Source organism: Manis pentadactyla, chromosome 11 (assembly GCF_030020395.1).
Source record: "Manis pentadactyla isolate mManPen7 chromosome 11, mManPen7.hap1, whole genome shotgun sequence".
Lineage (NCBI taxonomy): Eukaryota > Metazoa > Chordata > Mammalia > Pholidota > Manidae > Manis > Manis pentadactyla.
Genome location: NC_080029.1, coordinates 123,818,202 through 123,831,777, shown reverse-complemented (window position 1 = coordinate 123,831,777; position 13,576 = coordinate 123,818,202). Strand labels below are relative to the sequence as shown.

Sequence of the window (13,576 nt, the reverse complement as noted above, 5' to 3'; positions counted from 1 at the left end):
TCTGATTTGACTATAACATCAAATCATGGATCAAAAGTCTCTCCCATGCAGAACTTTACAACAGAACTTTCTACAATGATGGGAATGTTCCATATCTGTACTATCCTATAGGGTGGCTGCTAGCCAAGTGTGGCTACTGAGCACTTGAAATATAGTTAGTGTTACTGGAGAAATAAATTTTAAAGTTTTATTTCTTTATGTTATTTTTTAAACAGAATAAGTATCCCTATTAAAATAAAGCCTCAAAAAATTTGGTTTAAGACTCAGCATTATTCCTGTCCACAGAAACCTCTAGTAAAAGGTGAAAGACTTATATGATCTGAAGAGAAACTAGGCTATTTAAGTTTAAATTAAGTATTTAATTTAAATAGACATGTGGCTAGAAGTTATCCTACTGGACAATGCAGAAGCATAGTGTTAATTTCATGAGATAGGGGTCCTATTACCAGTTAAACCTGTTCACTGTCTTATACATAGTACCTCATACGCTACCTCTATGTAAGTGCACTCAACATATTTAACAATGAATGATTCAAGAAGATATTTCTTCTTTATATTAATCTTAATAATATCCATAACCTCACAGGTTACAAAATACTTTCATGTACATGATCTTATTTAATCCTCTGAAAAACAGTGTTCATTGGTATTACCACTGTTTGAAAAATGAAAATACTAAGAATCAGGCAAATCAGGTCACTTTTCCAAGGTCTCCTTGCTTATAAAAGTTATTACTGGGATTAGAAACTTAGGCCCTTGATCTTCAAATCTCATGCTTTTGTCTTCGTATCATATTAGTCAATTCAAATAAGGAAATTTTATTCACAAATGAATAATATCATAGAAAACAACATCATCTAAATATACATTTATGTAAAATTGAAATTTTCTCAAAGAATACAACAGCAAATGTATCTCAAAAAGGACTGGTGAACTCCAGTTTAAACCTAAGCTATCCAAAGGAATTTCACTTTAAGTCAAAGAAAGAATACAAACTCTAAAATCAGAAATACCTATGCTTGAATTCTGGCTCCAGCACATATCACAAGCCCTGGGGAGGTTATTTAACTAATCTGAATCTGAGGTTCTTTATCTAAAAAGTAACTTTCATTTCAGAGCCTTTGAAGATCAGAGACAATTTATGTAATATATTAAACACCATTCACTAAAGTAGACATTCAATAAATGATCAACTATACTACTGAGAAGGTCTTGATCTAACAGAAGGAAAAAGAGAACATAAGAAAAAAAATAAAATAAGAGCAACATGCTTCTTTCCCCTTCTAACTGAATGTGGGCTGGGGTCCCATCTGGTTAGTCACTGACTTTACCATGGAGAAGAATATTGGCAGCAAACGTCACCATGCGATAGGTGAAGAGCCACTTCAGCTTCTGGCTGAATAAAGCCTGAATGCCATGTAACTAAATATCCACTCATAGTAACAGATGCATGAGTCTGGCAGTACCATTACCAAGAATGCTCACATTTGACTGAAAACCAGGGTACTTAGGGAGGCACAGGACCATTTTAATTCACAGAATACAAGAGGCTTTTATTTCACCTTGAAGTAAATCAAATCTTCGATTCATATGAACCTACCCTTCAAGAAAAATGCCAAATCAGGGGGATGCTTTGGTAATATGACCTAAGCCTGTTCACTACCACCTCCACAGAAGCACCAAAAGTAATATAGCCCCTCTCAAAAAAAAGCATCATATTTTTATTCATTTTACAAATAATTATAGAATGTCACAGGACACAAGCCCTGAAAACTGTATCTTCCACACAAGGCAAGAATAGAAGCTATTTAAAGGGTACAGTTTTTAACACAGAAATTGTTATTTGAGTTACTTCTGAAAGTCCTTTTTCTAGCATGAAAAGAAAAAGTGGAGGTTTTGTAATTCTTAGCCTAAAACATGAGAATTATATGTCAGGTAAAAAAAAGTTTTGTGTGGACATCCAAATTATGTAAAGAGCTTACCCACCTGAACAAACAAAAAGCAAATAAGCCAATTAAAAAATGGCAGAGGAGCTGAAAAGACACTTCTCCAAAGAGGAAATTCAGATGGCCAACAGACACATGAAAAGATGCTCCACATCGCTAATCATCAGAGAAATGCAAATTAAAACCATAATGCGACATCACCCCACACCAGTAAGGATGGCCAACATACAAAAGACAAACAAAAAATGTTGGCAAGGATGCAGAGAAAGGGGAACCCTCCTACACTGCTGGTGGGAATGTAAACTAGTTCAACCATTGTGGAAAGCAGTATGGAGGTTCCTCAAAAAACTCAAAATAGAAATACCATTTGACCCCGGAATTCCAATTCTAGGAATTCACCCTAAGAATGCAGTTTCCCAGTCTCAAAAAGTCATATGCACCCCTCTGTATATCACAGAACTATTTACAATAGCCAAGATATGGAAGCAACCTAAGTGTCCATCAGTAGATGAATGGATAAAGAAGATGTGGTACATATACACAATGGGATATTATTAGCCACAAGAAGAAAACAAATCTTACCATTTGCAACAAGATGGATGGAGCTAGAGGGTATTATGCTCAGTGAAATAAGCCAGGCAGAGAAAGACAAGTATCAAATGATTTCACTCCTCTGTGGAGTATAAGAACAAAGAAAAAAACTGAAGGTATAAAACAGCAGCAGACTCACAGAACCCAAGAATGAACTAATAGTTACAAAAGGGAAAGGGACTGGGGAGGATGGGTGGGAAGGAAGGGATAAGGGGGAAAAGGGGGCATTACGATTAGCACACATAGTGTAGTGGGGGCAGGGGGACATGGGAAAGGCAGTATATACAGAGAAGACAAGTAATGATTCTATAGCATCTTATTTCGCTGATGGACAGTGACTGTAATGGGGTACGTAGGGGGGACTTGATAATAGAGGGAGTTTAGTAAACATAATACTGTTCAAGTAATTGTACATTAACGATATCAAAAAAAAAGGTGTTGTGAAGAATGTTGTAAGGTCAGATATATTCTTTTGAAAACTTAAATTCCAACAACAACTCTAAGTTCAAATGTGTTCCTGGTAAATGTGAAATGTAACAGTATCTTTGTAGGGAGACTTAACTTTTATCACAGTGAAGTTTAGGGGATTCATTGGATCACTGGGAAATCTGTAAAGGTATAAGAAAGGAGACAGGGTCCACTTTAGGAAATGTCATTGCTCTTTGATGTGATGGACAGGAAGACATGAATACATTAATTTTTTTTCATTAACATCCTATATTTGAAAGGCCCATAGTCTAAATTTAGGGCTATTGGCTCCTCTTATATTTTTCAATAATATGCTTAAGCCTGTATTTCTAAATATAAGAGCTTAAGAAATACCTATAAAAGATGAAAAAAAAATCAGTGTACAGTCTACACTGGTCACCTTTCTTTTTGCCTGCCAGAATTACTTCTTGTAAAAAAAAAAACGATCTTTCCTCTTCGTTTACATCTGTATTGATTTGTTTTGTATGTATTGGAAAATATGATTAAAAACTGATACCTAGAATTCCAGTCCATAACTGCAGGATTTTTCAATTCTCTCTGGGTATATATTTAATACTCTCTACAGCAGTGAGCAACCTGCCTTCCATATGTCTTCCTTAACATATGTACTTATCTGACCAATCCCACTACAGTAAGATACCACCCATCTTTGTTTCTGTATGTATGCCATTTACTCTCTGCTTGGGCTCTGACTCCTCATTCTGGACTCTTCTTCCCATTCCTTGACATCCTTTGTGCCAGGCTTCCCTCTTTGCTTGGGCTCTGACAGACTGTGCCAGGCTGCCCTTCCACAGAGAAGGCCTCCTCATCCTGACCTGCTGTTCTATCCTCTCACTCTGCTTGGGCTCTGGGCACTGACACCTGGCAAACCTTTCTACCCCAGCCACATAAATGTCCACAACAACATTCTTCAATGAACTAGAACAAACAGTACTACAATTCTCATGGAACCACAAAAGACCCTGAATAGCCAAAGTAATCGTGAGAAGTAAGAATAAAGCTGGGGGGACGACATTCCCCAACTTCAAGCTCTACTACAAAGCCACAGTAATCAAGACAATTTGGTACTGGCACAAGAACAGAGCCACAGACCAGTGGAACAGAATAGAGACTCCAAACATTAACCCGAACATATATGGTCGATTAGTATTCAATAAAGGAGCCATGGACATACAATGGGGAAATGACAGTCTCTTCAACAGATGGTGCTGGCAAAACTGGACAGCTACATGTAAGAGAATGAAACTGGTTCACTGTCTAACCCCATACACAAAAGTAAATTTGAAATGGATCAAAGACCTGAATGTAAGTCATGAAACCATAAAACTCTTAGAAAAAAACATAGGCAAAAATCTCTTGGACATAAACATGAGCAACTTCTTCATGAACGTATCTCCCCGGGCAAGGGAAACAAAAGCAAAAATAAACAAGTGGAACTATATCAAGCTGAAAAGCTTCTGTACAGCAAAGGACACCATCAATAGAAAAAAAAGGCATCCTACAGTATGGGAGAATATATTCATAAATGACAGATCCGATAAAGGGTTGACATCCAAAATATATAAAGAGCTCACGCACCTCAACAAACAAAAAACAAATAATCCAATTAAAAAATGGGCAGAGGAGCTGAACAGACAGTTATCCAAAGAAGAAATTCAGATGGCCAACAGACACATGAAAAGATGCTCCACATCGCCAGTCTTCAGAGAAATGCAAATTAAAACCACAATGACATATCACCTCACACCAGTAAGGATAGCTACCATCCAAAAGACAAACAACAAATGTTGGCGAGGCTGTGGAGAAAGGGGAACCCTCCTACACTGCTGGTGGGAATGTAAGTTAGTTCATCCATTGTGGAAAGCAGTATGGAGGTTCCTCAAAAAGCTCAAAATAGAAATACCATTTGACCCCAGAATTCCACTTCTAGGAATTTACCCTAAGAATGCAGAAGCCCAGTTTCAAAAAGACATATGCACCCCTATGTTTATCGCAGCACTATCTACAATAGCCAAGAAATGGGAGCAACCTAACTGTCCATCAGTAGATGAATGGATAAAGAAGATGTGGTACATATACACAATGGAATATTATTCAGCCATAAGAAGAAAACAGGAGGCGGAGCCAACATGGCGGCGTGAGTAGGACAGTGGGAATCTCCTCCCAAAAACATATATACTTTTGAAAATACAACAAACACAACTAGCCCTAAAAGAGAGACCAGAAGACGCAGGACAGGGGCCAGACTGCAGCTACACCAGCGAGAACCCAGCGCCTCGCGAAGGGGGTAAGATACAAGCCCCGGCCCCGTGGGAGCCGAGCGCCCCTCCCCCCAGCTCCAGGCGGGAGAAGAGTAGGCAGAGCGGGAGGGAGACGGAGCCCAGGACTGCCGAGCACCCAGCCCCCGCCATCCGGGCCAGAGCGCAGACACAGTGCGTGCCCAGGGGACCCTGGATACTGGGGGAACAGGGAGTAAGACCTCTGAGCGGGTGCTGAAGCTGATGCCCCTGTGACAAAGAAAAGCGGGGGCTTTTTGAAAGTCTTAAAGGGACAGGGACTTAACAGCTTGACGGAAAAAACCCAGGTCACAGTACAGCAGCCGGAAATTACAGGGAAAACCGGGTGCACTAACCCCCTGGGCAACAGCTCTGAGACCCCTCACGGAGGCAAACAGTCAAGCAGCCCCCCCATCCATCACCCCACCAGGCGCTGCGAAAGCAGAGAAGCAGCCTGAGACAAATTCCGCCCACAGAAAGGGAAATTTCTCCCTCCCGGCCGGGCAAGACACAAAGACCCACTGTACACGCAATTACCCAACACAAGCCACTAGGGGTCGCAGCTGTCCCAGTAAAGAAAGGTCAGTAGCAAGTGAAAATTTTGGCCCTCCCAGCTGACAGTCAATAGCACCTGTCAACATGAAAAGGCAAAAAAATATGATCCAGACAAGACTAACCCAGACAGCTTCGGCATCTGCTACATCTTCCCCTGAGAAGGAATCTGGGGAGATAGATTTAGCCAGTCTACCTGAAAAAGAATTCAAAACAAAAGTCATAACCATGCTGATGGACTTGCAGAGAAATATGCAAGAACTAAGGAAGGAGAATTCAGAAATAAAACAAGCTCTGGAAGGACTTCAAAACAGAATGGACGAGATGCAAGAGACCATTAATGGACTAGAAAACAGAGAACAGGAACGCAGAGAAGCTGATGCAGAGAGAGATAAAAGGATCTCCAGGAATGAAAGAATTTTAAGAGAGCTGAGTGATCAATATAAAAGAAATAATATAAGAATCATAGGCATTCCAGAAGAAGTAGAGAGAGAAAAGGGGATAGAAAATGTCTTTGAAGAAATAATTGCTGAAAATTTCCCCAAACTAGGGGAAGAAATGGCCTCTCAGACCACAGAGGTACACAGAACTCCCATGACAAGGGATCCAAGGAGGGCAACACCAAGACACATAATAATTAAAATGGCAAAGATCAAAGACAAGGACAAAGTATTACAAGCAGCCAGAGAGAAAAAAAGGTTACCTACAAAGGAAAACCCATCAGGCTATCATCAGACTTCTCAACAGAAACCCTACAGGCCAGAAGAGAATGGCATGATATACTTAATGCAATGAAACAGAAGGGCCTCGAACCAAGACTACTGTATCCAGCACGAATATCATTTAAATATGAAGGAGGGATTAAACAATTCCCAGACAAGCAAAAGTTGAGGGAATTTGCCTCCCACAAACCACCTCTACAGGGCATCCTACAGGGACTGCTCTAGATGGGAGCACTCCTAAAAAGAGCACACAACAAAACACCCAACATATGAAGAAGGGAGGAGGAGGAATAAGAAGGGAGAGAAATAAAGAATCATCAGATTGTGTTTATAATAGCTCAACAAGCGAGTTAAGTTAGACAGTAAGACAGTAAAGAAGCTAACCCTAAACCTTTGGTAACCACAAACTTAAAGCCTGCAATGGCAATAAATTCATACCTTTCAATAATCACCCTAAATGTAAATGGACTGAATGCACCAATCAAAAGACACAGAGTAATAGAATGGATAAAAAAGCAAGATCCATCCATATGCTGCTTACAAGAGACTCACCTCAAACCCAAAGACGCGCACAGACTTAAAGTCAAGGGATGGAAAAAGATATTTCAAGCAAACAACAGAGAGAAGAAAGCAGGTGTTGCAATTCTGGTATCAGACAAAACAGACTTCAAAATAAAGAAAGTAACAAAAGACAAAGAAGGACATTACATAATGATAAAGGGCTCAGTCCATCAAGAGGATATAACCATTATAAATATATATGCACCCAATACAGGAGCACCAACATACCTGAAACAAATATTAACAGAACTAAAGGAGGAAATAGAATGCAATGCATTCATTCTAGGAGACTTCAACACACCACTCACTCCAAAGGACAGATCCACCAGACAGAAAATAAGTAAGGACACAGAGGCACTGAACAACACACTAGAACAGATGGACCTAATAGACATCTACAGAACTCTACATCCAAAAGCAACAGGATACACGTTCTTCTCAAGTGCACATGGAACATTCTCCAGAATAGACCACATACTAGGACACAAAAAGAGCCTCAGTAAATTCCAAAAGATTGAAATCCTACCAACCAACTTTTCAGACCACAAAGGCATTAAACTAGAAATAAACTGTTCAAAGAAAGCAAAAAGGCTCACAAACACATGGAGGCTAAACAACACGCTCCTAAATAATCAATGGATCAATGACCAAATCAAAATGGAGATCCAGCAATATATGGAAACAAATGACAACAACAACACTAAGCCCCAACTTCTGTGGGACGCAGCAAAAGCAGTCTTAAGAGGAAAGTATATAGCACTCCAAGCATATTTAAAAAAGGAAGAGCAATCCCAAATGAACGGTCTAATGTCACAACTATCAAAATTCGAAAAAGAAGAACAAATGAGGCCTAAGGTCAGCAGAAGGAGGGACATAATAAAGATCAGAGAAGAAATAAATAAAATTGAGAAGAATAAAACAATAGCAAAAATCAATGAAACCAAGAGCTGGTTCTTCGAGAAAATAAACAAAATAGATAAGCCTCTAGCCAGACTTATTAAGAGGAAAAGAGAGTCAACACAAATCAACAGTATCAGAAATGAGAAAGGAAAAATCATGACGGACCCCGCAGAAATACAAAGAATTATTAGAGACTACTATGAAAACCTATATGCTAACAAGCTGGGAAACCTAGGAGAAATGGACAACTTCCTAGAAAAATACAACCTTCCAAGACTGACCCAAAAAGAAACAGAAAATCTAAACAGACCAATTACCAGCAACGAAACTGAAGCGGTAATCAAAAAACTACCAAAGAACAAAACCCCCGGGCCAGATGGATTTACCTCGGAATTTTATCAGACATACAGGGAAGACATAATACCCATTCTCCTTAAAGTTTTCCAAGAAATAGAAGAGGAGGGGATACTCCCAAACTCATTCTATGAAGCTAACATCACCCTAATACCAAAACCAGGCAAAGACACCACCAAAAAAGAAAACTACAGACCAATATCCCTAATGAACGTAGATGCAAAAATACTCAACAAAATTTTAGCAAACCGAATTCAAAAATACATCAAAACCATCGTACACCATGACCAAGTGGGATTCATCCCAGGGATGCAAGGATGGCACAACATTCGAAAGTCCATCAATATCATCCACCACATCAACAAAAAGAAAGACAAAAACCACATGATCATCTCCATAGATGCTGAAAAAGCATTTGACAAAGTTCAACATCCATTCATGATAAAAACTCTCAGCAAAATGGGAATAGAGGGCAAGTACCTCAACATAATAAATGCCATCTATGAAAAACCCACAGCCAACATTATATTGAACAGCGAGAAGCTGAAAGCATTTCCGCTGAGATCAGGAACTAGACAGGGATGCCCACTCTCCCCACTGCTATTTAACATTGTACTAGAGGTCCTAGCCACGGCAATCAGACAAAACAAAGAAATACAAGGAATCCAGATTGGCAAAGAAGAAGTCAAACTGTCACTATTTGCAGATGACATGATACTGTACATAAAAAACCCTAAAGACTCCACCCCAGAACTACTAGAACTGATATCGGAATACAGCAAAGTTGCAGGATACAAAATCAACACACAGAAATCTGTGGCTTTCCTATATACTAACAATGAACCAACAGAAAGAGAAATCAGGAAAACAACTCCATTCACAACTGCATCAAAAAAAATAAAATACCTAGGAATAAACCTAACCAAAGAAGTGAAAGACTTATATTCTGAAAACTACAAGTCACTCTTAAAAGAAATTAAAGGGGACACTAACAGATGGAAGCGCATCCCATGCTCGTGGCTAGGAAGAATTAATATCGTCAAAATGGCCATCCTGCCCAAAGCAATATACAGATTTGATGCAATCCCTATGAAAATACCAGCAACATTCTTCAATGAACTGGAACAAATAATTCAAAAATTCATATGGAACCACCAAAGACCCCGAATAGCCAAAGCAATCCTGAGAAAGAAGAATAAAGTAGGGGGGATCTCACTCCCCAACTTCAAGCTCTATTATAAAGCCATAGCAATCAAGACAATTTGGTACTGGCACAAGAGCAGAGCCACAGACCAATGGAACAGACTAGACAATCCAGACATTAACTCAGACATATATGGTCAATTAATATTTGATAAAGGAGCCATGGACATACAATGGCGAAATGACAGTCTCTTCAACAGATGGTGCTGGCAAAACTGGACAGCTACATGTAGGAGAATGAAACTGGACCATCGTCTAACCCCATATACAAAAGTAAACTCAAAATGGATCAAAGACCTGAATGTAAGTCATGAAACCATTAAACTCTTGGAAGAAAACATAGGCACAAACCTCTTAGACATAAACATGAGTGACCTCTTCTTGAACATATCTCCCCGGGCAAGGAAAACAACAGCAAAAATGAACAAGTGGGACTATATTAAGCTGAAAAGCTTCTGTACAGCAAAAGACACCATCAACAGAACAAAAAGGAACCCTACAGTATGGGAGAATATCTTTGAAAATGACACATCCGATAAAGGCTTGACGTCCAGAATATATAAAGAGCTCACACGCCTCAACAAACAAAAAACAAATAACCCAATTAAAAAATGGGCAAAGGAACTGAACAGACGGTTCTCCAAAAAAGAAATACAGATGGCCAACAGACACATGAAAAGATGCTCCACATCGCTAATTATCAGAGAAATGCAAATTAAAACTACAATGAGGTATCACCTCACACCAGTAAGGATGGCTGCCATCCAAAAGACAAACAACAACAAATGTTGGCGAGGCTGTGGAGAAAGGGGAACCCTCCTACACTGCTGGTGGGAATGTAAACTTGTTCAACCATTGTGGAAAGCAGTATGGAGGTACATCAAAATGCTCAAAATAGACCTACCATTTGACCCAGGAATTGCACTCCTAGGAATTTACCCTAAGAATGCAGCAATCAAGTATGAGAAAGATCAGTGCACCCCTATGTTTATCGCAGCACTATTTACAATAGCCAAGAATTGGAAGCAACCTAAATGTCCATCGATAGATGAATGGATAAAGAAGATGTGGTACATATACACAATGGAATACTACTCAGTCATAAGAAAAGGGCAAATCCAACCATTTGCAGCAACATGGATGGAGCTGGAGGGTATTTTGCTCAGTGAAACAAGCCAAGCAGAGAAAGAGAAATACCAAATGATTTCACTCATCTGTGGAATATAAGAACAAAGGAAAAACTGAAGGAACAAAACAGCAGCAGAATCACAGAACTCAAGAATGGACTAACAGGTACCAAAGGGAAAGGGACTGGGGAGGATGGGTGGGTAGGGAGGGATAAGGGGGGGAGAAGTAGGGGGGTATTAAGATTAGCATCCATAGCGGGGTGGGAGAAAGGGGAGGGCTGTACAACACAGAGAAGACAAGTAGTGATTCTACAACAGGTTGCTACGCTGATGGACAGTGACTGTAAAGGAGTATATAGGGGGGACCTGGTATAGGGGAGAGCCTAGTAAACAAAGTATTCGTCATGTAAGTGTAGATTAATGATTAAAAAAAAAAAAATGCAGTTCCTATGTGGTGACCTCTAATGAGTTCTACACAATGATATAAAGGATATATAAAAGTGTAGGCAAAGGGTCTGTTAGTGTTTATACAGAGGATCAAAGCCTAATTTGGCTACCCCGAAAATGAACTAAGATACGATATGAAAGAGAACTTCCAACATCTGCACTCTCGGGAAGACTCATGCCAGAAGATGATCATCAAAAAACCCCAACAAAGATCCACGCACTGCTACAGCTGTAGATGCACTCATCCCACCAGCTCCTGGACTTGCCATGGGAATGAGGAAGGAGACATCTAAGCTGGCCTGTGCATACAGTAAAACAACAAATTTGACTGGATCTATACTGTTGGAACTCAACCAAGAATTAGGTGAAGTGCAAATTGTAGCGCTCCAAAGTCTTACAACTACAGACTATTTACTGTTAAAAGAACATATGGGATGTGAACAGTGCCCAGGAATGGGTTGTTTTAATTTGTCTGATTTTTCTCAAACTATTCAAATTCAGTTAGATAATAACCATCATATCATTGATAAGTTTTCACAAATGCCTAGGGTGCCTAACTGGTTTTCTTGGTTTCACTGGAGATGGCTGGTAATTACAGGTATGCTTTGGTTATGTAACTATACTCCTATTATGTTAATGTGTGTGCGCAATTTAAGTAGTAGCTTAAAATCTATACATGCTGAAGTTACTCTACAAGAAGATATGTCAAAGAAATAATCAATCTTCCCATGTTTTCTCCCGCCTGCTACTTCTATAGCTTTTCTTCTTCCTTCCTAATTACAACAAATTCTTAAATAGAATTCGTGCCTCATATCAAATTTACCGAGTATCATAACTCCTCCAAGTGGTAAAGATACCTCAAGACAAATGCTGGGCATAGAAGCCACAGGGCATAAATATGCAAAGAAATAAAAAGCTAACCATTTCAAACAATAAGGCTTCTCTCTCACTTACCAACTTATCATTTCCCTGTATGGCCCCGGAAGATGACTGGTTAGCCAGAGACGGGTAAGATTCCTCAAGGGAGGAACAACCTAAGACAGGCACAGTCGCAGGGGGGCCATCAGGTGAGAAATTGGGGATCAACAGAGGTGAGGCTTAGAACCTCACCCCCCCTGTTCTGAGAGAAATCTTCTGCATACGTGGATGTTTTATTGCCCTCGTCTAGCTTGGATTAACACATAGTCTACAGGCACACACCTGATCATCTACATTTGCTCTCTTACAACACTAAACTATGTTTTCTACCTTTATGTTGTATCTACCTACCACTTCAGCATTTTATTAAAAATAATAAAGAGAGAAATGTGGTATCCACATATAAATCAAGTATAAAAATCAAATGTGTATTCATATTTGAACTGACTGTTTATAGTTCATAATGCATGAGCAAAACCAAAAGTTTCTGTGATGACTGCCCTTGTACTGTTCACCATGTAACTTATTCACTATGTAAGAATTTGTTCTCCATGTAAGAACTTGTTCGTTATGCTTCAGAAGATTGGAGACTGACGAAAATTAGGCTTGGGGTGGATTAATGATTGTGCATTGAGCATTGACTCCCCTATACAGAATTTTATTGTTGTTAACAACCATTTGATCAATAAATATGAGAGATGCCCTAACAACAACAACCAAAAAAAAGTACACACTTCCAATTGTAAAATAAATAAGTAACCGGGATGTAATGTATAGCATAAGGAATATAGTCAAAATATTGTAACAACTTGGTATGGTGATAGCTGGTACCTAGAATTATCATGTATATAAATGTTGAATCACTGTGTTGTACACCTGAAACTAATGTAATATAATACTGTGTGTCAACTACCCTTCAATAAAAAATAATTATCTAAAAAAAAAAAAAAAAAAGAAGAAGAAGAAAACAAATCCTACCATTTGCAACAACATGGATGGAGGTAGAGGATATTATACTCAGTGAAATAAGCCAGGCAGAAAAATACAAGTATGAAATGATTTCACTCATCTGTGGAGTGTAAGAACAAAGCAAAAACTGAAGGAACAAAACAGCAGCAGACTCACAGAACTCAAGAATGGACTAACAGTTACCAAAGGGAAAGGGACTGGGGAGGGTGGGTGGGAAGGGAAGGATAAGGGGGAAAGGGGGCATTATGTTTAGCACACATAATGTAGCAGGGGGGACATGGGAAAGGCCGTATATACAGAGAAGACAAGAAGTAATGATTCTATAGCATCTAATTACGCTGATGGACAGTGACTGTAATGGGTTATGTGGGGGGGACTTGATAATAGGGGGAGTCTAGTAACCATGTTGTTCAAGTAATTGTACATTAATGATATCAAAGAAAAATAAATAAATAAAATTGAAGTAATAATCTTTGTATATAAATATTTAAGCACATTTTGTAATATTTCACTGAGAAGCT

General features: G+C 39.1%; 1 protein-coding gene and 1 non-coding gene across 6 annotated transcripts in view; both read right to left on the bottom strand.

The window, feature by feature from the left end:
• Window positions 1-13,576, bottom strand: part of SCAPER (S-phase cyclin A associated protein in the ER) — a 539,898-nt gene that overhangs the window by 228,653 nt on the left and 297,669 nt on the right. The window lies entirely within an intron of this gene.
• LOC118923762 (U5 spliceosomal RNA) lies at window positions 223-339 on the bottom strand. Its single transcript, XR_005029327.1, has one exon. It is a non-coding gene; the product is annotated as a U5 spliceosomal RNA (small nuclear RNA).